Source organism: Megalops cyprinoides, chromosome 3 (genome assembly GCF_013368585.1).
Source record: "Megalops cyprinoides isolate fMegCyp1 chromosome 3, fMegCyp1.pri, whole genome shotgun sequence".
Lineage (NCBI taxonomy): Eukaryota > Metazoa > Chordata > Actinopteri > Elopiformes > Megalopidae > Megalops > Megalops cyprinoides.
Genome location: NC_050585.1, coordinates 32,038,745 through 32,065,813, shown reverse-complemented (window position 1 = coordinate 32,065,813; position 27,069 = coordinate 32,038,745). Strand labels below are relative to the sequence as shown.

General features: G+C 44.0%; 1 protein-coding gene across 2 annotated transcripts in view; it reads left to right on the top strand.

Moving 5' to 3' along the window:
• Positions 1-27,069, top strand: part of LOC118775240 (fibroblast growth factor 13) — a 101,899-nt gene that overhangs the window by 21,981 nt on the left and 52,849 nt on the right. The window lies entirely within an intron of this gene.

Here is a 27,069-nt window from a genome sequence, read left to right as displayed (position 1 = left end):
GAGCCAAGAATGAGTCATTTGCTGGAGTTTGACAGGCAGTGGTGACAATAGGCATCAAGGGTGGTCTCTGTATCAGCTTGTTGTGATATATGACGTGTTATATGCCTGCAATGTCCAAATACATGAATGTGTGCATTTGCGTTCCAACAGTCATTTCAACAGGTAAAGAGTGTAAATGTGACACTATGTAGATGAAAGGGTTTTGTCTGACTGTTTGAGCAGACTGCAGCTGTACCCTGACCTTACCCTCTGTGTGCGGAGGCACTGGTAAGTGCCATTAAATGCTGCTCCTCTTCACACAATTTCACTGTTTGTGAGCTACTAATCTATTTTTGAACAAACACAGTCTGCAGTCTTGACCTGGGATTTTTACGATGAGGGCCAATCTTTGCATCGGTGAAGCTAAGCGTAACAGATAGAGATGAGTTGTGATAATGGTCCATTGCATAGGCAGGAGACATAAAACTTTATCAGAGGATGGACTGGAACCGTGTAATAGTTCCAAAATGCATTAGAAGGCCTTCATTGACTCCTAGATACCCCCCAATTGGACCTCTTAGCTGTGCATAGTCCGTGGAGCTGAAGTGGTGTCATTAGCCTGCTTACCACAGAGAGTCGTACCATGACACATGAGGCTAGAGTGTGCCATGTCCGTCCATATCAGGACTCTGATTTGTGGCCTTCAGGATGTTCAAATTATTGGAGCAAATCAAATCTGTGGCGTAATGACTGAAGAGGCTAAAAGCAATGGCCAAGTCCTCATCTAACAAAACTTTGCTTGTTAAAAGAGACCTGGTTGTCTCCCTCATTTCGGCTCAATCTGTGGATCTCTGGCGGTGCCCTGAGACCCTGCTTGTGACCTTATAGGCCCTCTGCCTAAGCACTTGGAGTGCAGCCATGTCACATTGCATTTATCTTTTTCATCTGTACCGCAGCTGTCTCTTACCTGTCCTGGCCCCACTTTCACTGCCTCTCACTGCAATTCTCCTCTTTCCCCTTGCTCCAGTTGTCCTGCATTCAGCGGTCCCTGCATTGTAAACTGACACTGCAACAGTACTCTCGATGGGGATGTAAATGACAGTTAAAAATACATTCAGTTACCCCATTTTAAATGTTACTTATTAGCCAGTTAAATTTTAATGTTAGCCATGGCATTAGACTCATAAACGTCAACATATTGAGGCCTGTGCACCTGTTTTGTTAAGGATAGTAATTTATATAATGTTCTTAATCACCTGCAGTTGACATATTGAGAAGTATGCAGTGCTCCTGTTTGCCTACCTCAGTCCTATTCTGAACAGCCACTGCAGCGGTGTTCTGATCAAAGGTAGATGAGGCTGTGTAGGGTCTCCTACACCTGCTAAAGCACACGCTGTTGTGCAGGGGCTCTGGAATGGAAGGGGCAGAGGTGGAGCGCTGTACACACTTGTGGAATAGATGCAGATGCAGCAGTGCTGTCTTGGCGCCGTTCAGCGAGGCTCCCAAAATATCGGCCCTCCCCTGGGCGGCCTCAGAACGGCAAATTTGATATTTTCAGCATTCTGCCGCGGCCTGGTCTCCTTATGGCTGGGAGACTGGGAAATACCAATTAGGTCGAGTGGTTTACCGAACGGCTGTCTCTAGCGCCTCGAAAACGAGCTTAATGAGCGTGATCACTGCGCTCTTGGTGGCTCGTGGGCAGGTCAGGGGACGAGGACAGGGACAGGGGGTGGGGGAGGTGTAAATATTAGTGCCATCAGAGTGAGGGTGCATAAACACGCTCTGTAAAGCATGTCACAGAGAAAGAGCCCAACCCCTCCCCAGAGACAGCAGGCTGTGAGGAAGGTCGACTCCAGATTTCAGGCATCAGTGGCACCCAGGTCACAACAGTTGAAGCAGTGGCACCACGCCTTTGTCACATAATATTAATCTCTCCATGTAGGATGCATGTGTTAAGATGGCTTTATTGGTTTTTAAAGAATCTGTTGCCTTGCAGCGGACCCTGGAGATTATGTATCTTACATGTTGTTCATTTTCAATCAGTTCATTCAAGTCTAATCTAAATCTAAATCTGAAAAAGTTATGAAGAACCTGTTTCAGGAAAATCTCAGTCGATGAATGTAGCTATGACATACATTTGATATGCAACAGCATGTATCAGCAATGTTCCTGAAAACTTGTGTAATTGCAGATTTCTCCTCTTTTGGTTTTAAGGCAATGAACATTTTCTGATTGGCAGAGGTGACCTATGAAAACACTAGTATGCTGTGTGCATGGGTAATCAAAACACCAGATGTTTGCATACATTACCAATTTGTTACTTGGTGCATTTAATGCAATCAAAATCCTTTCTGACAACCTTTATCAGCAAACTGTTGTCCTGAACGAATCTTGCTTTGGTGCAGTATGTTGTGGTCAAGAGTGCTTCTGTAGACCTTAAGAAATCTAAAAGTTTTACTTCTGCAGTGAAGTTGCTCATGGGTTGAGGGCATTTGTGCATAACTACTTGAGTGCACACTTGTAAATCCATGTTAAAGCCGGACTAAATCTGTCTGACAAATGTTATGACAGGGTGTCATCCTCCCTGATGTGCACTGAGTGAAGCTTCGTACTATTCAGCCAGAGACTGTCCAAACTACTTTGACATGTCTGTCAAAAGGCTGTGCTGGCCAGTACGACTGCATCACCCCACCTGACCTGCTCTTGCTTGCACGATCAATGGAAATTCACGCTGGGGTTACACGTTAATCATTCAGTGAATGATGGTGCTGTAAAATGTCTGTTTCTATCTGATGTCTTATTGCTGTTCTCTCCTGACAACCCCAGGACAGGAAGATTAGGGGACGATGTGATTTAGAATGGCCTGTCCTTTAAAGTTTTGGCAGCAAACTTTCCCTCAGCCTTCAGAGTCTGGATCTACTTGTGGTACGCTGCCTGCACCCTCATGCTCTCTCTGTTTGGGTGAGGTTAGGTTAGGGGCCAGTGTTTGTGCAGCTGAGTGTTGGAAGGGGAAGGACAGGAGGTGAAAGGTTGGTTGTGTTTAAAAAAGGCCGCTGACTGGTTTTTTTCTTTTTTTTTTTTTTTTGGCGGAGGTCTTGTCGCCTTCGCGCTTCCAGGCCCTTGATCCCTGACAGCTGAGAAACGATAAGACAAAGTGGGCTGCCGGGAGACTGGCACCCGAGTGACATGCTCACTGGAGCCGTTCCACCTCGACACTCTCGCACACAGCCTGCCGTTAAACCCACTCAGCCAGGCTGGTGCGGCAAAGAGTGGAGGACTCGGGGACAGAGACAGCTGCGCTGTGAGAGGCCCGCACCAGAGCCTGTTTCCTGGGCGTGATCAGCACATGTTTTGGCCATGAGGGGTGGAGACAGATTAGGGGCGCCATTTAGAATGTTTTCACCGCTTGCCTATTTAATGAACACCTTAACTTAGACTGCTAACAGGCCATCTCTCCTTGTGTTTCTCTTCAGATCACATGTCCATATCACGTATGATAAAACATGAAATCCAAAATTTAAGGAGCATGTTTTGAAAACTCAAAAATATATAACATTCATCAGTAAAATCTAGGAATTATTGGCTCCTCTGATATTCTCTATTCAGTTGTATGCATGTACTCTAAAATATATTGCACGTAATGTTATGTAATACATGTGAACATTTACGTATATAAAGTAGTGTTCAGTTTATATTACTGTGTATAAACAATATTGTCCTGTTTTATATTCCGTTTTTATCACATCACTTAAAGTGTAGGTTGTTTGTCATACTCTATTTTCATCAGACTGTCAGTGGCAGGTCATTTTTAACTGCTGTCTTAAATTACAGGGATTTAGTGGTTGTACCAGATTTAGATTTTTGAAGTTAGGTAGCAAGAAACATGGAACAGGGAGTGACAAAGCACTCCTTTAATGATTTAACTATTTTCCTCTGTTACAGGCAAATGCAATTTGTGGCACATCCTGTCTCTGCATCTTTAAAGCAGATGTTTTTGCTCTGTGCTCAAAATCCTGTTTAATTTGATGTGCTTTACCCACTGCTGCTGGCCTTTCTGTGCTCTTCCCAAATTCCCTCACAAGTCCATTATTGTATCCACTGCCTTGAGATTTGGGTGAATGAGTCTTAATTAGCAAAACTTGCTGCAGTCATTGTGAAATCAGTCTTGCTTACTGTGTTTTGAAGTAGGGCATTCTGAGGCAAGGCATTTTTGGTCGGCCTCAGTTTCCCCTGGCTTTTGTATGTATTTAGATTGCTGTTACTCTCGGCTGGAAACAGGATGTGAGTATTAGATGGGCTTGTGAGTTCCGCACTGTTTCATAATGACATCTGTCACATGCCGGTGAGGTGCTTTACTCTCCAGTTGACGGCTCCCTCAGTTTTGAGTCCCTGCTATTCAAGGTGGCATGGCTACATTTGCATGCAGATTATGCTGCTGCAGCCCCGCGCACAGGAGCGAGGATGGAAATCCCGTGGTCACTGTGAATTTGCTTACTTTCCAAATGTGTAAGTTACACCTCCAAGGGGACGCTGCAGTGGCATCTGACAGCAAGCTACGCTTCTCCTCAGCTCTCCTCACGCTCTGCCTGTCAGCAGCATGCATGGGAAAAAAACTGCATAGTGTTTTATTAAGATTAGTTTGGTGCATCACTCCATCAAAGGAGAGCTATTGTTGCTTCTTTGTCAGTAAGAGAGCATTCCAGGTTAACCGTGCCACTGCGATTTTTCAATATATTGAGTCTCGGTGACATTTGCATACTGCCTCAAGGGCTTATGTAATTTGTTTTGTCTTGTTTCCTCAAGACTCTCTTGCAACATTCACGATGCTGTACTAGGATAGCCCTTTTGATCTGGAGACATGTTGCAGGAAAATCACAGTTCCTTTATTGTTGCAGATGCCTCACCACATTAGCATGTTAGCTTTAATTCTGACAACAGCTTTGGTGAATGGGCATTTTGAGCCCGTGTGCAGAGCTTTAACATTGCTGGAAACTCAATAGTGGATCTGAGCAGCTGGTGAGAGGGTACAGGGGAATAGGGCTTTTAGTTTTTATATCTCGCTGTGACTCGTCTTCCCAAAATATACCCTTGGCCTTAAATTTGGCAATGTTTATCCACCCACCGTGTCAACACTAAACAAATGTAGAAGAAAAACACAATCTTCCCATTCCAGCTGTGTTTATCTCTGCTGTGCTTTCAGTAGAGACTTTGCCACTATATTTAGACTAATTACGGCACTGCCACATGTCATGAAGGGATTGTTTTTTTGCGTCTTTTTACTACTGCAGAAAATTGCTCAATATGGGAAATAATGTAGAATTCTATTTTTCAAGCTTGTCATTTTTTCCTAAACGTAAGCACTGATTTCTCAGTTCTAAATGAATGCAAATTCACCCTTGTTGAGCGTAACCACAACAAACACTGTTGCTGACTGTAAAGCTATCTGCAGTAAATTGTCATCTAAAAGTCTGTCAATATTGCGGCTATAGGTGCAGTGCCGATGCCCAGTTGTTTATACCAAGTACAGTACACTAATGAAGATAATGTAAAATCTTGACGCTTTCTGCGCAGAAAGAGTTTAGTCTCTCTTCCTCTTTGCTGCACAATGAAGAGCCTTGTAAGGACTGTGTTTGACTTTGATTTATTCTATGTCTCATGCTGTAGTTAAACTGTCCAAGGTTTCAGTTTCCTGTGTGTTCCAAAATTAAGCAACACCTGAACATAAATATTAATCTTGCTTGTGCAGAAACAGATTGTGGATTATTTTTTCTAGTTTAATTAGATTATTGTGAAAGATATAAAATTATTACTATTTAACTAGTGTATTCTGTTAAAGAATTCAGAAGATGCTTAATTTAACACTTACCATTGTAGAACCTATGTCTACTGGAAAATAAGGGGGTGAATAGTCATGAGCTCCAGCACATCCCAGGGCATTTGGGCCAAAAACCTGAGCCCCCTGCCAAGAAGCTCAAGCTTGGCTGGAAAAATGGACTTTCCAAGATGACAGCAATCCAAGATATTCATCCAAATCTGCTTGGTTATCTGAGAACAAAATCAATGTTTGCAACTGGCCATCTCAATTTTCAGACATCTGTCCAATCCAACATTTGTGCTTTGAGCTCAAAAAAGCTGTTCACAAAGGAAAACCAAAAGATCTGAAGACTGAAGGGTGATTCTGCCAGAAGGAATAGCTAGAAATCCTTGTCAGAAGTGCCAGAACCTCATAAAACTCTACAGGAACTTGTAAATGTCTAATCAATAACAATAATTGATTTCAGAGAAGGATTTACAAAATAGTAACTGTGTGTTGGGGGAATAAATGTGACCGTATGAATTTATTACACCAATTTATTAAAACAATGTATTAATTGGGAACAGTACTTTGGGACTTTGTACAACATTTAACTTTCAATACCGGATAATTATCAAATATGTAATCTTTTCTGTTATATTTTTTCTTACAGTTTGATCAGGGGTATGAATAAATATGTGGGGCACCATATTGACAGGTAAATGTGCCCTATCTAAAATCACTTTGGTGGCAACTTATCCCAAGGGGCACTGTTCTATGTCAGGAACTGGAACATTTACAGTACGTGTTTTCCATTTTCTTATTTTGATGTAGAAGAACAAATATGTGATGGAAACAGCTGAAAACAAATGCTGAACTTTGGGACTTTGGAATCATACCATCTCCTAGCAAGCTGTGAGTGGTAGTAGTTAGTCAGTGGATGTTAGACTCATGGGTAGTGGATTCAGTTAACAGGTGGACACTGCTGTTGCGGGTGATCCGGTAAAAATATCTGCTGTAGGTTATCCAACTGTTTAAACGTACTCTCTATGCTAAGCATATTGTGTGCATTTCTTAATGTCTGTCATAAATAATGAGCCCCCCATGCACTGCTGTTGGTGACTAGCAGAGCAGGTCAGGCCTCGAGGATGACTTAGCCAGTAGGTAAGTATGCACATGCTGAAACCATTTCCTAATAGTCAGTGCTAGGGTATTCAGTTTGTAGGTACAGTGAAGCAATTCATTCTCAGCTGATGTAATAGTTCCCAGTAGAACTGGTGTTGACCCTGCAGGGGATCTGTTGGGTATTTTGGATAGGGCCCCTCTGAATGAGGCGAGGACATCTTGCATGGTGATGATGACGACATCACACTCGTCGGCCTCACCCCCTGCAGCTGTTGTCATGGAGATTATCTGCATGAGCCCACAGCTGCGCGCCGTGCTCTCCCGCCGGCATGCTCACACGCGCTGGCGCTGCTGCGCAGCAACAGATCCGCCAGTACTGTACACAGCGAGAGAAACGGGCAAGGGCCAGAGCCATCTGCGAGACTTGAGACTGAGAAAAGAGCGGGCGGGGTTGGCTCTCTGTAGTAGCGTCTCTGCAAGTATGCCCCCTGGGCGGGTACATGTGCTGTCACGGTTACCACTTTCACACAGTGGATCAGAAACGCTGCGGCCAATCCAGTGATCCTGACAGGCAAGTTGGTCCTGGCCGCTCTCTCAGGTGTCCTGGACTTAAGAAAGAAACACGCATGCACCTTTTGGCAGGCCTTGGTTTTTTTTTTAGGTGAAACTGAGTAAGCCTGCTATTAAGTCAAGCTCGTGCCAGGTCCTGGCTCAACATCAAACACTGTACCAACAGCTAGTGTTCTATGTAACAAAGAAAGGGGAATAAGGAGCACTTCAGGGCTTTGGAAAAAAGTATAATGTATTTTAAAATATCTAAAAGGTGCTGTTTGGACTAAAGGGAGATGAATCATGGTAAAAATTTGGCTATGGCTTGTAATATAAAATAGTAAAAAAAAAACAGTACAAAATCAGAAGGTTGTTTAACTCATCTTGTGCTGCTTAGTTTGATAAAGAAAACTCTCTGCAGTGTCGCAAAAATAAGAGGAATTGAGTACCTAACCTGTTAATATTGCAATAGGATAATTAAAGACTTCTCTTTAATCAGAAACATCATCTTCATCCATCAGTCATCCCCTGTCCTCCACTTATATCCCTCTGTGAGTTTGATTTTGTGTGATAACCATGAACACCCATTTCTATACACATTCAAACAGATGGTGGCTTGAGGCCCTCATAGCTTCATAGCCTTCAAGCCGCTCTCGACATGGATTATGGTCACTGACAGCAACAGCTACATGCAAGAATCGCCCAGTGTCATGGAACTCCTGAGCAAGAACAGGCCTACACCTTACCACCCCAGACCTCCGCACCCGTGTTTCCGCTTTATTGTGTAAATACTTGTCAGAACTGCGCTCAGCCTGGATTTATCCGGGTTTTATATGTACAGCCTGTACCGACTGCCGAGATTCTTGCTCTCTGACATTTATAGACAGCGCTTTTCTGTAATAGCCCTTGCACTGCATTCATAAAAGATACACAGCTACACGTCTGGATGGTGGGAGTGAATAATTCATGTGCCGGAGGAGCGCTAAATCCAGCCCTGCTTTAGCGGGGCTTGGATTCTCCGCCCAAGTCCACTCTGCACTGCCCGCTCAGTTAACGGCCTCACCGCATTCCACCTAGGGCCCGGCGGGGTTAGCCGGAACTGGAGGAGAAGCATGCAGTGCTGCTCACAGGGAAACGAGAAACTCCAGACAGCCGAGCCCTGACTTACACAACCTTGTTATGCAAGGTTTGCAGCAACATGTGTGTGTTCGTTGTTAATTGTCGGAGGCACACATGCTCACAAGGATATGGATGAAAACTGTTATTAAATTATATCTATTTTAAGATGGGTACTGCATCGGCAGGTCTGTTTTCTTTTTGGCAAAATCTTAATTTATCCTAGCTGGATGTTCTCCAGATATACACCTTGATCCAGTACTGTTACCTCTCAGAGCACTTTCACACTGCTACTTGGCTTACAGTCCTTGCTTTACCCTTATGGAAAAGCTATCTATGTGCTACACTGTGGACCCACAGTGTAAGGTACAGTAATAACACATGCAAGGTTATTCTCCAGCACCCCTCAGGACCAAACAATTTAGAATTGGGCATCCACTTTTTATTTGTGCTGTCGCATCTTATACCCTAATTTATCAATGTGAGAAGTTTCCCCAAAGGGCCATTTCTGAAATGCGTAACTAGCGCTTTTCAATCCCTTATTTGCACACATAGTATATGGAGTATACTGTTCTTTTGTGCTGGAAGTCGCTCTGGATAAGAGCTTCTGCATGTGGCCCCTGTGCATTTCTTCATACGGAGCAGGTAGCACCGCAAGCATAATTCACAATACTTTTTTTTTTAACAATTATTTATACATTTTGACCTCCCTGTCCTCCTCACCGCGGGTTGTTAATTACGTTCTGTCAACACACAAGTAATCAGAGTGGCACTCAACGGTGTGCATAGCTCTGCCGGCTTCGTGCCTTACAGGGAGCATCTTTAAAATCTGTTTGTTTCCTCCCTGTCTCATAAGCAATCATTTCACCAATGACAGTCAAACAGATAGACCCACAGGAGGCGGTCATGTAACTTCCACTCCACCTACCTCACCGCGGCAGAGGTAATAAATAGACCAGAGCAGGACATTTTATGCTCATTTTCACCTGAGCGTAAGGTATGGATTTAAAGTTTGCTTTTCTTAAATAGTGGGGTCGGACAGCGCACAGATCTGCAGAGACGTCATTGTTGTTTGCTTTGCGGCGGGGACATTTTCTCCCATCTCCGCGAAAGCAAAGGATCATTTTTATGTGTCACTTAGATGAGAGCTCTCTCAGATTGCCCTTGTTTGTTTCCACACAGCCTGGGGCCATGCAGTAGAGTTCTGCAGTCAGGCCCAATGCGCACGCTTCAGTTGAGGACTGAAAACATCGCTCTGCTCCCTATTAAATTCATAAATTATGTGACAGATTGGGGTTATTTTGAAAAGTAGGTATATTAACTTTTTTTTTAGTTTTAACTTTTTTATTATTTAGACCCAGATTCAATCATCCTGGTTTGCACTTTGTCCTTAAGTTCAGTTGATGACTTAAGCGTTGCATAAAAGTCTTGATTAGATTCATTTCTCCGTTATCAAAGCACATTGTGTTGAAATTAGCACTATTGTCACCACAATTTAAAATAAATGGTACTGAAAAATAGTAATACCTGAAGATAATTAACAATAATCTCAACAGTTCATGATTTTTGATTGGTACTGCACTGGTGCCTTTATCTCTATCTTTTTAACTTCCTCAGCCTTTTGGCAGCATAGGGTAATGCCACTCATTCTTCCGTTCCCATTCAGATATTTCCAGAATGTACTCATGCAGTCTGAACAAATGTAAATACTACTTTTATTTGTTTCACAGTCATTAAAGAATATGCAATCAGTGACCTGTCATTGACCATCAAAGCTTTTATCCTCCCACTCAGAATCCCTCACAATCCCCCTTCATGCTCTTCTGCTGTTGTGTAATTGTGCATATTGTTTTGGAGCAGTTTGATGACACTATTCAAGTGTGCTGTGCTCCTTATTTATGAACTGTTGGGTAAAAGGTTCCAGTGACATTGCCAGAGGTTAAGGAAATTTAGTTGCCCGCCAGTGTAGAGATGGCCATGCTTTGCCCTGCAGAGCCCCTTGCCTGCTGGTGTGTTTAAAATAACTGCCTGCACACTGCCTCAAGGCAGCCAGAGAACATTCAACTGGCTACAACCGGCCAGGTGGAACAAATGCTCTAATGTAACCATCAAGTGTACATCATGTCCTGGTGGAATACAAAGTAATTTACCTCGGTATGCCTTTGTGTGCCTCTGGCTCTAGTCCTGCAGGTTGCTGTGGTCACTGGGCATTGTCAGTTGCACTTCCAATGTGCTTGCTTTTTCCTACAGAAGCAACACCCTATTGTGTGAGAGGTCTGGATGAAGATAGAACTTGTTCTCGCGACAGGAGGATAGTAGGTGAGCGCCTTTGAATCAATGCAGGTTTTTGTTAACACTGCTTTCATCGCGGTGGAGTCAAAGTAGGAGCTTTGCGCAACTGCGAGCAGTGGCACCCGGGACCTCAGTTCTAAGTGGTTTCAGGGAGGTGCAGTACGCATCTCTTACTACCACCTTCACTGAAATGAGTAGGCCTACTTTTTTCTTTCTTTGAAATTCACGATCAGAGCGCTGCCTAAAAGCATTACATAAACGGCGGGATGAGGTCTTGTCTGAGTGTTATCATAGCCTCTGAAAAGGAGCAGCCTTGAATAGATGTGGACACTGCTACCCCTCCCCGGGTGCCGCAACCCGACGGGCCCTTTCTCTGCGGAGCCCCGCTCTGGAGCCTCTGCACAAAAGGGACATTAGCGTCGGTCGGGGGGCCTGTTGACGGTTAGCCGAGCGGGCAGCGAGCGTTTGCGTTGCGCGCAGAACTCCAGATGCCGTGGTGGCCCGCGGGCAGATGACGGGCCCGGGCTGCCACAGCCCCTGCCTGCTACACTGTTATGTAAGCGCGTTAGGCATGGCGTGCGCGGGCACACGCGTGGCACCGCCTGCGCTTTGCCTGTGGAAGTGGGAGCGGGGGAGAGCAACGGTTGGAGGCGTGGAGCGAGCGCGGCTTGTGTCTCCTCCACCAGAGCGATCTGAGCATCCTCTTAGAGGTGCACCTTTGTGTCTTTTCTACTTCCCTCTGTCTGTGGTAAAACATAGGAAGATAGGATTTGGAACCCATTGTTTATAAATCTAGTTACGAACCCATTATGCCAATTATTTCACCTCTTGTTATCACAGAAATATGTGTCACAGCCAGAGTTGTTATCTGTGATGGAGATGCTTACAGGGATTGGAAGAACTAGCAAAATGTTATTCATAAATGAGCGATGCTTAATACATGTAAACAATTGGTCTCACTGAAATTAAAATGGCATTATAACTTCTTCCATGGTTTATATATGACAAGGGCAGCAATGCCTGCTCTAACTGCATGTGTCTGACCGTGACCTCAGTACAGCCAGACTCAGTTAGTAGGCTCGTCTATGAGGCACACACACCATCGCAGACAATGCTAAGGAGTCTTATCAGCTTCCATCATGCCTCACAGCAGTGAGCTCTGAAAGGCAGTACAGTGGAGGGCCCAGCCGAACCCACACCTGTGTGCCCCTCTGATGTACTTAACTGGGATTATTGTGGAAATCCTCCTCTGTCCTGGGGAGTGATCCCAAGAGAACGGAGCCGATGCGATGATTCCTCTCAACCATGCGAGCTGCCTCTCTGGTGCCCCCTACTGGGCCATTGCACTACTGTTTTCCAGAGGTGCCAGTACTGAGAGGGCCACAGCTGGCCCAGGCCAGGCCTCCGTCCTTCAGTGTGAACACACAGGAGAGACAGGCAGGCAGCTGGGGAGGGGGACTGACAGGCGGGCACAGCTGGGGAAGCCAGAAAGGAGGGGTCCGTCCACATGGGTCACAGAGCAACTGACCACTGCGTTTGTGCTTGTCTGTGTGCATGTGTGTGTTTGTGCGTGGATGTATGTGTGTGTGTGTGTTTGTGCTTGTGCGTGTAAGTGCGTGTGTGTGTGCGCGCAATTGGGCGCGCAATTGGATGCCAGTGTATTAGTTTTGCTTAAACGTGTCTTCTTTCCCTACAGATTCCACAGAGGAGAATTAGTTTGGGGGGGAGTGCACAAAGATGTCGGTACGTTCCAAATGAACTTGCCAGCACGGCGGTCCCATTTGCAAGCTTGTTTGTTTAGCTGCAGAAGCTTGGCCAAGGGTGAAATCACAGTTATTGTGGGCGCACTGAATCCGTGTGTGTTGGCAGGCCCGCCGAAAGGGGAGATGTGACAGATCGGTTTTCTTTGGGAAGTTTGGTCCCTGTGACTTTGGGAGCAGAGTGTCCGTGCCACAAGAAATCAATTTACCTTCAGAGCAGAGACTGCTGTATGTGTGCCAGCCCTCGAGTTTGACTTATTTATTTGTTTATTTATTTTAGATTTGTTACAGATAAATTGAAAAATGGGACATCAGTTGCTTCTCGTGGGTTCTCTTCCTTCTGTCAGGCAGGGGGAAGAGAGTAGTGATGTCATACAGGTTTCCTTGATATGACATTGCCACATGGTGGTTTTTGGTGTAGCAGGAGCTTAGTACAGTTTTAATTTATGATTATCACTATGGATGCTCAAATCTATGGGAGTTGTGTACTACTAGTAGAAGGTGTAGTACTGAGGATAATAACAAAATCAAAATGGAAAGTATCCATATTATTGGTGAACAATTCTTGCACAGACAGGATTCTAGTGAATCTATTGGTCAATCCATATAGTAATATGTAGTGGAAAAGTTTCTCTGAGTTGGGCATTCCAGTAGTTCCTCAGTGGAATGCCAATGTTCCAGTGCATTTAGCATTTGCCAGTATTTACTTGCTTAAGTTGCTTAATGGTCACGTTTGGTGGGTGTTGCATGGTAACTGAGGTATCCAGATGTCCATTGCCCCCTCCTGACCTCCTGCAAGCCCAGAGGTAAACACTCGCATTCCTTTGGGGGGTTTTGCAGGAGATGTGGTCCTGTAAATTGCCCTACAGTGCCTTATGCAGTCAGTGAGAGAAGAGTGGCAGCAATGGAACAGAGTAAGAAATGTGTGTTGTAGGACCTTATCATAAAATTCAACTATAGTTGTTGTATTGAAAGTAATGCTGTTAACAAAGTAAATAATGAAGTACAGATGAAGAACAAAAAACAAACCTGGGTGTTCTTTTTTGACCTTTAAGTTTCTGGTGCGTTTTTCCATATTCAGATGTAAGCTACAATTCATCTCTTAATCTTCCTGCTTGTTTTTGTGTTATTTTAAGCATTCCACTTTCCTCTCTTTCTTTATCTGTTTTCCTTCTCTGTTGTAGCTTGTTCTGGACTGTAAGGTGCTGAGTCTCGCCTCACAGTCATCCATTCTTTTTATCTGTATGATTGCTTAATGTATTGTATTCAAGTGTAAGCAGATTAGAGATCTCAGCAATACTGTAGAGGGTTTATGTTTATTATTTACCCACAGAAGCTTCTGAGGGGCCGCAGGCTAAATGATGATGGCCTTTCAAGGTCACTGGATGTGCCAGCTTCTGGTCGCTAACGCCTCCTTGTCTTCCAGAAATCGTCCTGTTCTATCACACCCATTCCCTGTCTTCGCAGACTCTGCCGGCCGAACCTAATGAGGTATTGAACTGGAAACTGTATTAAAAAGCCGGAGTTCAACACTTGGCTGTCCACCTGGGAATGAGTGCTTTGGCACTGGCCTTCCAACAAGAGCGATTTTTAGTCATTTTGAAAAGTGCATCAAAGGGCTGTTAACAGGAAAGTCCATTAAAATGAGCTGGTGATTACAGGGAAGGGGTGTCCAGTGTGCACTGAGGCAAACAGATGCCGGCGTCACTGGTAGACCCAGTTGTTTTTTGGACAGAATGTGGCACACAGTCACTCAACACGGCACACAACAGCAATGGTGATGATGAAAATTACAGATTTAGTGATGTTTACCAGAGCAAAAGTAATGTATGAATTACAATGTAAGCATGATTAACAGTGACAGCTGCCTTGACAAACCATTTTGACAGTGGCACTGACGTGTATTTGTGAATGCACGGTGACTCAGGGCAGTGCAAGTGCTTTCTGACTGACAGTCGCTGCCATAGCAGGAACCTCAGTGCCCGGCTGTCTCAACGTGTCACCCCATACAGAGCATGAGCTCATGGTGGCCACAGTTTCAGCTGACAAACCCAGTACATTTAGGGACAGAGTAGGGAACCAGCCCAGGACAGTATCACTGCTAATCCTACATGTGCATGGCGATGATGTGTGCTAATATGAATTACAGGTAGATGAAAATGATGACTGGGATTCTCCCGTACAATTGCACTCATTTGTCTGCATCTATATGAAAATTCTTTTAGTGCAACAGAAATAAAATATTATTCAGTCAGGAAGCTCTCGAGAAATGTGGAGAGGAGCAGCTACTTGCTGCTGTGTGGTTTAGTGTCTGAGAAAGAGCACAGCTGTTACAGCTGTGCATTATTCAATGAAAAATCTGTGGTTGAGCACATACCTTAATATCAACAAAGCATGCAGCTTGCCATTGTGCAGAGAAAATTATATCAGTGTATTTGTCAGTTAAACCATAAAAAATAAAGTGGCAGCTGTGTACTTTCCCTCGCTATAAGGGGAAATAATATTGAACACAGATACTGTAAGTCTACAGTAAATATACAATACCAGCTCTTGGAAATGTTTTCATAAGCGCATATCACTACTTCTGCCTTCACCTTGATATTTTGCAATATATTTGTAAAATTATAATATTTTCTTCAGAATCTCTTCCCCATTAGCCCTCATAGCTCTCATTGTTTAACTTACTTCCACAAAGGCAGACAGGTTTATTGTGGCCTCCTTAATCATTAGCGATTCTAAATCCCTCATTATCCACAGTTTTAAGTCATAAAACTCACAAAAACTTTGAAGTGACAAATCCTGTCAAAACATAAACTGTTTATAAATGAGAAATGGTAGAATAGATGAGATTTATCTCCTGCCCTTGTTTGTGTGACACACACACTCTCTTTCACACACACACACACACATATATTATAATATCAATATATTAAAATATTAGCCCTCTTAACTCTCATTGTTTAGCTTATATCCATAAAGAGAGACAGGTTTATTGGAGCTGCCTTGATCATAAGTGATTATGAAGCCCTCATTATCAACAGTTTTATTAACTTATAAAACTCAATAAAAACTTTGAAGTGACAAATCTTGTCTGAAATACAAATTGCTTATAATTGAGGAATGGTAGAAGGGTTTGTGCACACACACACACACACACTCACATGCACACACACACACACACACACACACACACACACACACTCTCACATGCACACGCTCCAAGCATAGAGCCCCACATACACACATCAGCATGAGTGCCATTGCTCTTTGCTTTCATTGCAACAGCAGGCACTTTAAGGCAAGCTTTGTGTCCAGAGCAGAGGGAACCGAGTAATATAGACTCATGGGACAGATATCCCAGTCAGGGATGCTCCCTGGAGGGGGTGTTTTGGACTGAATAGGGTGTATCCCTGGTAGGATATTTTTGTTGCACGCTTCTGCAACATTCTTTGCAGCAGTTTCTCCAGTCAAAATGCTCTACTGCTGGGTTCCTGCATCAAGATTTCAGGTCACAAGCACTTCACATCATCATAGATCAGGGCATCTTGTAAGCAAATAAATATTTGTGCTGTAAATGTAGGAATGTCACGTCCTTTGTAGAGACGACTGGTCCCCCCGTCCGTGGGGCAAAGTGGATTTACACCCTATCGCTTTCTACAGACAAGTGACTTCATTAGGAAATGTCATCCTCAGGGTCTCATCCAAGGAGGAAATTGAATGGCTTGATTAAAGACCCATTGCTAGCAGACGTAATGGTTTGCCCTTGTGCTGACTGCCAAAGGGACCGGTACATTTTCCGCCTAGCTGATGAGGGATAAAGTGATAAAGGGACTGGGGCTCAAACAGTTAATTGGTGCGTGTTAATGAAGCTGTGTGCTTCCCTGGTTTGTCTTCTGAGATGTGGGCAGAAATGGGATCAGGGTGGCGGGTACGGGGAGGGGGTGACTAAACAGGAGCACCTCTGGATTTGAACAGTACTGAGCTGACGTGTTGCTGACATGCTAACTGAATAGTGACAGATCTGATTAAGGGCCCTCTACATGCAACAGCACACAGGCGCAGAGGAGTTTGACATCTAAGAAGGCCATATCTCATAATCCCTAAATTGTTATGATCAATACAGCAGGAAGAAATCACCTGGAAAGAGCAAAACTGAATGGTCACTCACAGTTACCCACAGTATAAAAGATATTAGCCAGTTTTATTCAGATACCAAATTACAATCAATAGCTCTGCACTGTGCTTGCACTGTGGTACAGGAAACAAGTCAAACTCGAAGTAACAAGGCACACAAAGGTGGTAATGACCCATGCCATTTGTTCTGTTGTTTCAATAAAGACACTTTAAGGTGAGCATTTAGCACAGTAATTGTAGCCTCACTGACAAGGATATTTCAGATGCCATGCCTTCCTAAAACGTTGGTTTGTCACAGCTTGCTTTTCAAGTGCTGTACCCTATCCAGTAAGTTGATTAAAAAGGTGCCGAATAGGATGCTTTTGTGCTGATCCTTCTTGGTCCCATCAGTTGTCGATGGCAATAACTGCCGTCAATGCAATGTAATCCCACAGTACTTGACACGCTCATCTGTTTGCGCCCTGCCTCTTTTCAAGTAGCAGGTGCTTTTAATCTTCTGCTTTGGCAGGATATTGTGTGTAGATTTCCCTGTGCACCGTGCTCCTGTGTTTCTTGTAGATGAGTAATAAAGCACAACTTAATTAGTGTGGATGTTATCAGTCAATAATGTAAAAGAATGATTGGGTTTTGCGCTGGGAGTGATGCCAGTGTGTGGGTACTCTGGCATAATCATTATTCAACAGGCTCTTGTCTCTCTACTCTCAACAATCTCCCTGGGGCCTGATCAAATTCAGTGTGTATTCAGAAAGGAGTACCAATATCAGTGGTACATCCAGATGATTTTGAGTGACTTAATTGGTTGGAACTATTTGGGAAGTGTGTCAGTTGACTGAAAACTATGTTACCGAATTCAATTTCCAACAACATAAAAATGCAAAATAAACATTTCCTGTCATTACTGTACATATTATTTGGTCTTTGGTATTATCTTGTGTTTTGTCTACTGATAATATAGTGAAATATATTAAAATATATGAATTAAATAAATGTCTTCAATCATACTTAAAGCATTTTAATTGTTTGCAGCCACATAATGTCAATGCAGCATTTATGTATAAGTATAACATGAAGTGCCTGCTTCATGAAATGGCACGCCTACAACATGGTCCTCTGCTGACCTGTGATTGCGGGCCAGTGATGCATGTTGACACAAATGGTAACAGCTGCAGTTAATGTGATCAGTTAATGTGATATTTAAGTACTGTGTTGCTATCTATGTCCTCACATGAATGCTAAATACCGGGGGCTTTTAAGAAATCGAAGGCAAGATATGCTATGAAATGGGTGGACAGGGGCCTTCTGAGTGGCTCAGTAAATGAAATGGCTTGCTCTGAGCACAGGGTGAGCCTCACAGCCTGGGTCCAAGGCCAGTCATGTCATCTACCATCAGTGACTGGGATTCACATCAGCATAACAAAACTGGGGTCTTTGGGGCACGGGTGAGGATCAGCCAGGGTGCCTATAAGTTGCTGAGATGATGTCAGGGAGATCTTCTTATCCTCCATTCAGCATCTACCTCCTGGTGCACTGTGGGACTTGTAGTATGGAAAAACAGCCTCTGTTAGCAAATAGTAATACACTATGGTTTACTGTTAACTTGGTTATCATTTTACAAAGGGATGTTAAATTGGTTATCATGATCCAAAGGAATGTTAACAGTATGATGATTGTTTCGAACACCGTGGCATACTGTCAAAGCGGTGCACCATTAAACCCCTACTGAGGGTGGTCTCTGGCTGCCTACACTCAGTGGTCCACCTTGGGCTTTAATCTTGTGAGGATTGCTGATACAGAGCACGAGAGAACCCCTATTAGTGTGCGAGGTCTACTGTGTGCTGTTAAAGGGAAGACACCTCTTCCTCAAGACATGATATAACAAAAGTAGTTTGGCATTCTTTAGCCGTCTTTTTCTATCTCCTGTTTTTTTACTTCATCCCTCTACTTTTTTCACTTTTTATTCTTTTTGCAGATGCTCTTGCATTGCTCTGGGGCATGCAGGATATCTACTAACGCTTACAATTTTGCTCCACATACCAGAGCATTTATATAGTTGGATTTTTTTTTCCTTAGCAATTGAGGTAAACTACCTTGCCTAAAGACACTTATAATGCACTGTCTAGGATTAAAAAGACCCTCAGGCCCAGATTGCAGCCTCCTAATCACTTTGGCTCATGCTGCAAATGGTACGTCTTCTTCCTCAATCCCACCAAGATCTTGTCTTTTCTTTAACACTCCGTCTATGCGTCTGGGGGTGTCTTTTGAAAAGGGACACTGTCAACTTGATGAAAAACACCACAGACCTGTCTGGATCATACGATTGAGGTCTCTGTGCTTTTCTCACAAAGCCTCATCTCTTGGTCTTTTGTGTTGTTCTTTCTCAGACCAATTTTAATCTTTGTAGCACAGTAGTTATTGCAGGGTCTGTGCTTGTGACAGAGTAAGACTTTTCTGTCCTTGATACAGAACACATTTTCAGAATATCTGAAGGCACCTTCCACACAGCTTGTGTGTATGTAGACCAGTGTGTACGTGCATGCACCATCCGATGAATCATATTTTGGAGGGAGAATCTCTTGAGTTTCCCTCTGCACCACTGTCTGTCAAAGATTCATGGACTTGTAGCTGCAGTGCATTTCATATTAATTATGCTGTGTTTATGCTTTGAAGAGTGGATTACATTTTCCTTGATGATTTAAGTATCAAATGTTCTTGCCTCAAAACTAAAGGGCCCCTGGCTGCTGCTAGCAGTTTTTCCTCAGATCAGAGGTATTGCCATTTTTGCCAACTTCCCCTGTACAGATTCCATTTGGCTTTGTTTATTTTGTAGTGGGTGTGTTTGTGTTTATGTGCACGTAAGGCAGCAGGTGCAGACACTGCAAACAAGTTGTCTGTAAGTAAACAGGTTACCTGCAAGCAAGCTGCAGCTGTGCATGATTAGAGCACCTGTGTCACTGATGCATTAGGATCAATTACCTTGCACTGATTGCACTCAGCATCGACCATCTGCAGAAGAGGGAATGCGTATAGAGTAAACAATCGGTGTCTCCAGTTACACTGATTGGAATCTCACATTATGAAATATCCAGATGTCTTTGGAAGGCAGTAACTTGTAATACTTTTAATATGTAGAGTTCAAACATTGATTTTTATTGAGTGGCTAATGTATTTGGAGTCCAGTACACGCATGCAGGTGGAAGACATAATGAATCCGTGATGGACACTGCAGTAGTGATGTGACTTTGATTTTGAGTCCTGGTTCCCAGTGTGACCTTGCCCCTGGTCTTTGACACTCCTGAAACAGGTGACATCACCTGCGTGGCATGCTAGGTTACCCTGACAGCTTCATTGTGCTGCCTGTGCCATCTACGGCAAACATTGGAAGAGCTGGGACACAGATGAAAGCATGGCATCCTGGGACCCGGTGTGAGAGTTGACCTTCTCTTTACGGACATCCCTGCTGCCCACCCCCTCACTCGGGGAGTGATGGGAAAGTTGTAACACAAAATTCAACAGGGTGGCCTGCACCCGACACAAAACGGCCCAGAGATGTTTGTATCAAGATGGAATGGATTTCCTCCTGGGTCTCTGCAGTGGAGTGGTTTTGAAGTCAGCACAACCAAAAAGGAACAAATTTTGTGAGAGGTGAATAAGGCAAGCTCTCTGTGGTGGGTGGCGTGGGCACGGAGAAGCTATCACATAGGAAAGAGCCGGACAGTGCCTCCTCCCAAACACACACTCACATGCACACACACACACACACAGAGCACTAACCCCTCTGCATCCCTCCTGCTCATCCTACTGTATCAGAGGACATGTGTAGCGTGGTGACAAGCAAATCATTCTAAAAGCAAAATGGCTTCACATTTGAATCCTGAACTGGGACACTGGTGTTGCACTGTTGCTCTTTTCATACCAGCTATGTAAAATGGAGGCTGCTGTGTATCAGCATTTCTGCTGTTTCTTTCTTATCCATCTTGTGGATTAGGGCTAGACGCACACCTGGTTGAGATATCCTATTTCCTACACCACGGCTTACATTGTCTAGGGGAATCTCTACATGGTGGAGGTCAACATTGGTCTTCCATCAGGACCACAGTGCATGTAGGCCTAAAGAATAATTGCCTTTTCCACATGAGTGATCATCAATATACATCATCTGGGTTGGAGTGGAAATAGGGGATTAGCTTTTTTACTGCATCCCCAGCAACACATCCATAAATCCGCTGGAGAGCTGGAAAATAAATAGATGGACTCTGTACCTGGAGCTCATAAGCAGAAGGTCTCCTCGTTCGTTCGTCCTTGGGATTTCATTCAGTTTGTGCCTTTTTTCCCTTCTCATTCATCAGCCTTTATTGTGTAACCTCCCTCCCACATTTGCTCTACCATCTCTGTTCAGTTTCTTTCAAACCTGTAGAATTCATTTCATGCCTGTGCCTTGTGGAATTTCAGATCTGTGAGATGGAGCTGGATTGGTGTACTCTGTTCACATGGTACACCCAGTGCTCCGCATCATCATTCCCAGTCCTACTGGTGTCTTCACACGGCATTGCTTATGACTTGCAGTGAAGCCTGTGCTAACCGGTTTAGCATGGCCTTCGACCTTCTGTGCCTCTGGTGCTCTGTGTGTGTTTGACCTTGTCTGAAATGGTGAGAGGGAGGGGTGGGCTCCATTCCTGATACAACATTTGTGATGCAGAATCAATGGATTGAAAAAAAACCCCTTGAGGATTCCCTCTGAGCCCTTTGACTCATAACCAGGGGGTGCTCGTGAGTACACAGGAAAGAGTTGGCACCTAATCAGCTCTGCCTTTCGGCGTGGTCCACGCGACCTGGTGAGCCGTTGCAGAGCCCGCGCTGAAAGGGAGGGACAGATGTAGTGCTTGGCAACACAGAATGGCTCGTAAAATTTCTCATTTTGGTTTGTGAGACCTGTTGTCTCCGCTGCTCTGCTAATCGTACCCAGTAGAGTGCTGCTTTGGCGCAGTAGCGGAGGGCTGTTTGGATGAGAAAAGGCGTAGGCTGATGACTCTTTCATCTCAGATCTCAGTGTTGATTGCAAACAGCATTTGATCTTCAGCTTACAGTAAAGAGGTCTTTAATAGAGAGCTCTGAATTGCCACAGAAAAATTGAGAGGGTGTGCTTATGCTGCTTATTGCACCGTAAGTCAATTGTCCTTCTCCCTGAAGAGGGAATTGAGGGACTGACTACCGCAGCTAGAAGGAGTCTTTCCTTTTTGTCTGCAGTACAGCTGTCTTTGCTTTATTTCAAATGTAAAGGGTAAATTTGTGTTGAGATTGGCTTTGCTTTGCTTAGGAGACACCCTCAACAATAGTGATTTAAAAGATTATTTTTTACATGTAGTAGTACTAATTCACGCAGCTTGATATTTACTCAGGTTGAATACTTTTGTGTAAATCAAACCCTCATCAAACCTTGTGGTTGCAAGACCATTTCAAAAATACATTTGCATCCGAAGTGATGCACTAAAATAAGCCACAGCATGTATTTAAATTGCGCTGTGGTTCTGCAGTTATCTTATTCCCTGGAGGTTGGCTACATTCCACTGTTGGACTGAAAGTCACTGAGGAGGTGCTTGTAGCGCATGGATTGGCTGTGTGCAGTAAGTGTTCCAAAAATCTGCTTGCTCACTTTCTGCTGCACAAAGAAACCACAAGTTCACCCTGCATCACTGTCATGGGTATATACCTGCAAGGTGACACAGCCAAAATAAAACTTCTAAAACTCCTGAGAAACAGCTGTATGCAGTGTAGGATCGCAAGCAACTATGGTGCACTTTAAGTCATGTTACAGTATATTGTGGGAAACACATATATATATTAAGGTTAGTATACACTTTTATTTTATATATATTTATATTATATATTATATTATATTTATTTTAATTTATTTAATAATAGTAATTTTCTGAAGCCCTTCATCTTATCATAGAAAGTAAATCACTTGCATTTAGATAGATGTTAGAATATCAACCTTTGTTCACTTTTTTCTAGAATAAATTTGCCATTGTGTACAGGTTACTTATGGGCTCATGGGCTGTCAATCTGTACACAGTACACCTGCATGTATGAACTGCCCTACCAGGGAGTCCCCTTGTGCTGTCAGCAGACTTCTGCTTCAGTGCTCCACACAATGACAATTTCTGCCGTTTGGATCCCAGGTACCACCTATATAGTGTGTGAGCAGGTATATTTCAGCTGGTAGAAAAAGTGCTGCCATATGCAAATACATGTGTCTGTAAATGTAAGACGCTTTGCACCGAGTCAGGGCAGGGGTCTGCTTACCTCTGCTTTTAGGTATCAGAGAACTGGTGTCTTGTGACACTCTCACCCAGGCTTTGAGACACTTAATATTGATACCTGGAGGAGAGTGAGAGGGGACATCATGTATTAATTTTAACATGCATCCCCCCTCTGCGTCCTGCTCAGCTTTCAGGACCATGGACAAGGGTGTCCATCCCAGCATGTTCCAGCAAGTCCTGGGCTGATAAGTCTGGGCCCATCAGCAGGCTCTGTGACAGCTCACTCTCAGTTCTGATTGGTTGCTGAGACAGGGGACAGAGCTCAACAAGGTCCTCTCTTTCGCAGGCTGTATGCGGCCCGAATGAGGAGGAGGGGTGGCAGGTCGTAAAGCACAGTCACTCCAGATTCTAGCAGCCTCACATTCGTCTTCTTCAATGCCACTTGCGTAAGGGCTCTTAGCACCATCATTAATAACCAAGGAAGCCGTTAGCCATTGAACTTTCCCGTCTCCTCTCCAGGAACACAGGTGCTCTGCTGGGATGAACAGCTGAGGCTCTGAGTGGGCCGGGTTAAATGGAGTGAGGGGAAGAAGCCCTCCAAAGAGTCAAATGCAGACCCTCTCTGGTAGTGCAACCCCGGTTGTTGCAAGTGGGTCTGCGCTGACCTGTGAGGCCACATAAAGTGGTTGGAGCATGCTGAAAAGGCAGCTTCTCGCCCCCCCACCCCCGGCCTTCACAGATGCTACTGTATGAGGATTTGTGGTTCAGAACAGGGACTGATGCACCGTGCACTTGAAAGGCAGAAAGCAGCAGAGAGGCAGGGTCTTTGTCCACCTGAGCTGCACTGGTAGAGCAGTTACATAAGAGCCACTGATCAATGCCACAGTGAGCAGGGACACATACAGTGACATGTTCTTATTTGAGGTAGCTAATGAGTTGTGTCCTTGAGGGACAGTTGTGCCTGCCTCTCCATGTCTCAGTGTGCAGCTGACAGGGTACACGTAATCTTTTGGCAATGATAGCTTTGTTGTTTTTTTTTCCTCAGGAAGTAGGTTGAGTGCACTGTGAATCACTTCCTAAGTAATTCAATATCCAGTAAAGAGATAGGATGTGAGGGGTGAGAAAAGCAAACACTCCCATCAGGAATCCCAAAATGCTTACCTCGTCAAGCTGGTGTGTAATGGGCATACTGTGTAAGGAAAGGAAAGAAACTTGTGAGCTCTACCGCATGTGCCGAACCCCATTAAAATTTCAGCACTGCGGCTTCCTTCAGTGTGCTCTTTGTGCCGAGTCAGATCAAAAGGAAAGCGGTTCCAAGAATGTTAGCTTCCGTGTGGGCCGGCAGTGTCCCTCAGGGGAGGGGTTGGTGTCGTAAGTTTAGATGGGGAAGTGCGGTCGGCATGGCGGGAGAGGTGCAAGCTGAGTGATTGGCCCATCCTAGTTGGTTCTCATGGGGAGAGTGTGAAATATGGCTCCTCTCCTGGGGTCCCGGGAGTGGGTCAGAACCGCAGCGGTGCTGGCTCATCACATCTGTCCGTCCGCTGCCTGAGACCCGATCTGGCCCTACGAGATTACCTCTCATCAGCACACAGCGGTTCCTCCCCTTGCTATAGGTACATTCCCGGGCGCTCTTGAAGACATAGCTATCATCATTTATGCTTTCCAGCCACTCTCACAAAGGACTTTGTGGGTATGAGCTAGGTCACCATTTGGGGTCAGTGATCGGGGACATGTTTCAGACTCTACGGGTCATAATTACACTTTCCTTTTGTTTCGTTCTCCCGGATGTCTAACATTTGTATGGGAAAGCACAGCTGACCCTGAGGCACTGAAATATTCAGAGCTCAGTTAATGACATGGATTTAATCCTTTATCCAATTTACCTGCAATATGTTCCTGGAAAATGTTCTCGTCAGTCTTCTTTCTATTTAAATATTTTATCATATGACACATATAGCTGTCAATTTGACATTTTTATTCTTTTGCAATGAAATAAATTGGTCCAGGGTGAGCAGGCAGGTGCAGAGAGTAGAAGCAGGGGGATCATGTTAGTGCACTGTGCAGGAGGAGTCTGTTAATGTGCAGTATAGAAGGAGGAGGAGCATGGTAGTGAACAGTATTGACACAGAAGTGTGTTAGCAACTTAGCACACAGTATAGAAACAGGTATGTTGATGCACAGCATAGAGACAGGAGGAACATGTTAATGCACAATGTAGAGGCAGCTGGAGTTTATTAATGTACAGTGTAGAAGCAGGAGGAATAAGGTTGGGCATCGTTTGGGTTTTTTCCGATACCGGTGCTAAAGTGATACTTTTAAAACGGCCTAAACAGTGCCTGAACCAATATTTAAAAAAAAACACAAAATGATGGTCGACAACATTAAAGAACGGCTTTTTTATTGCTAAGGCAAATTTGAACTTGAAATTGAACGATATATCAACTGTTAACAGTTTAAAGTGTACTTAAATATATAAATATAAATAACTACAAAACACTTAACAAATGTTCGCATCGTTAGCATATGTTTTCGCTCTTTATCTTGTGTGTTTCTGTCTACCACATGGAAGCAGCATAGTGCTGTTGCTGTGATATCAGCATGGAATAGATACGAGTGGCGTTTTTTTCCCCCGGAAGCATTTCACATGACCTCGAAAAACTGGAGGTGTGCTCCCGCATCAGATATGACTAAAGGGAAAAAGTACGGGAAGAAACCTAGCGCCTTAACAGCCCTTTTGCACGTAACTTATTTTTTATGCTATGTTGCGCGTGTGTTATGTTACATGGTTCGTTGTGTTTTCATTAGCGTTTTTAAGCTTCTCACAGTTTTAAGTTAGCATTTACTATATTTTTTAGAGTTAAATTGCTGTTTCCTCAAAGATAAAATTAGCTAGAATTTCTCCAATCTAGTGTTCTAATCGCACCGGTTTTAGCATACACTCTAAATGGCTAATCACACCGCTGTGACTGTACGTGCGAAAGGGTTAAGTGGCACCGAAATGAGGGACCGAAATCTGCATTGCGATTTGGTCTGGTACATACCAGACGTATCGAGTTTCGGTACTCAACCCTAAGCAGGAATGTGTTAATGTGTAGCATAGAAGCAGGAGGAGTGTGTTAGTGCATAGTATTGAAACAGAAGCGTGTTAACACACACCGTAGAAACAGGTGTGTTAATGCACAGTGTAGAAGCATGAGGAACGTGTTAATGCACAATGCATAGGGAGCTGGAGTGTGTTAATACACAGTGTAGAAGGAGGAGTGTGTTGGTGCATTTCGCAGTCTGGAAGTGTGAGCGTGGTGTAGAAATGTGAGCACATGCACGTGCTGAAGCACAATGCTGTCATATGGGGAGGACAGGTGGGAGGGAGCTGCCTGTATTAATGGAGTAATGAACAGGGCACAGGTTGACAGATCTATTTTTTACCACTATTCTCTTTTTACTTAATCTTAGCCTTTAAAAAAAGCTGCCTGGGTTTGAGTAAATGCCTCAAAGCCTACAGTAAAAGGGCTATTATTAAAGAAGACTTGACAGCTCCATCTATAAATATCATCTGGGATAAGTCATTTGATTGCTTCTTGGAATGCGCTGGCTGCCTCTGTAGACAAGAGGGCCCCAGCTGCCATTTGAGAATGAATTTAGAGAGGAAAGGCACTGAACTGTGGGTGTGGTCACGACAATCAAATCAGAGAGGCATGTTGACCTCAAATGACACCCCCTGCTCCTCACTTGCTCCACACCTAATGTGTTTGTTGCCTGTAACTGTACACGTAGTAAAACATGTCTTGTAGATGTTTAACGATGTGATTAATTTGAGCATTTTCTGTTTAGCAGTAAGACAATACAACAACCGAGTGGTGTGGCTCAAACTAGGCTGAGACTTGCATCGTTAGAATTGTCATTTGTCTTCTAATTTAGATACTTACTGCTTTTTGCTTGTGCATGCTACTATTTGTTTAGTGTCTTTACCCTAGTTAAACAAAACATGAGTGCCAGTCCTTCACCATTGTTAATTCCTGGTGTTTGTCTCAGAGAAGGCACATTCCACCATATCCTACAC